Source organism: Atta colombica, unplaced genomic scaffold, assembly GCF_001594045.1.
Source record: "Atta colombica isolate Treedump-2 unplaced genomic scaffold, Acol1.0 scaffold1, whole genome shotgun sequence".
NCBI lineage: Eukaryota > Metazoa > Arthropoda > Insecta > Hymenoptera > Formicidae > Atta > Atta colombica.
This window is the reverse complement of record NW_017259183.1, coordinates 563,270-564,203: the sequence shown is the minus strand read 5'-3', so window position 1 is coordinate 564,203 and position 934 is coordinate 563,270. Positions and strand designations below refer to the sequence as shown.

Below are 934 nucleotides of genomic sequence, written 5' to 3'. Positions count from 1 at the left end.
TGAGAGAGAGAGAGAGAGAGAGAGAGAGAGAGAGAGAGAGAGAGAGAGAGAGGAGGGGGGGGGATGAACTATTACTATCTATTAAACGCTCCTATCAAAAAGATGTTTTAATATTATATGTTACATTTTTTTAAGAAATTAATAATAATATAAAAATGAACAAAAAGCGTATGTATATGCATGTTTCATACATTTTTTTTTAAGTGTAGGTGAATTAGATAAAATATCCCATATATACAGTATATACAATAAATATATACAGTATATACAATAAATATATAATATAACAATATCAGCAATATAAAACATAAGCTATATAAAACAACTATATAAAAGATATTATGGATATATTATAAAATTAAATAAAATTATAACTTTTTAAAATGTATATAATCTTATCATTAGTTAATTATTTAGTTAATTATATATTAATCTTCAACTTTGTACTATAAAGATTTCTTTTTTGTATTTATGTTTTCGTACGATATGTACGCAAGTAAATCATCACTATTAAAAAATTTTATTTGTTAAAGACCGTTAGATAAAAAACGAATAATAAACATTTTAATACTTAGAAATATAAATACTTACTAAAAAGGATAGAACTTAGAAGTACTACTGAATCGTAATGATTGAATATTTAAATTTATTTTCTCTAATTCAAGTAGATATATTCAACAAAATATAGAACAAGAAAAATTCGAATATCTCAATTTGTTTATTAAAAGATGATAGTTGACATGTTGTGTTAAATGTCTTTTCAGAGTCGAAAAAAGAAATATAACTGCTTAACAACAATTCCAGAAATCTTAAAAAACCAGAATCTTAAAAACAGTATATAAAATAGATACGCATCTCTCTCTATCTCGCATTTCAAAGAGACACTTGACTTTAGATAATGCACAAACTATTTTAACTCTCTTATTATAGAATT

At 23.1% G+C, this 934-nt stretch overlaps 1 protein-coding gene across 1 annotated transcript in view; it reads right to left on the bottom strand.

The window, feature by feature from the left end:
- The window catches only part of LOC108694986 (homeotic protein spalt-major-like), a 90,326-nt gene that overhangs the window by 16,857 nt on the left and 72,535 nt on the right, over window positions 1-934 (bottom strand). The gene's annotated exons all lie outside the window — the stretch shown is intronic.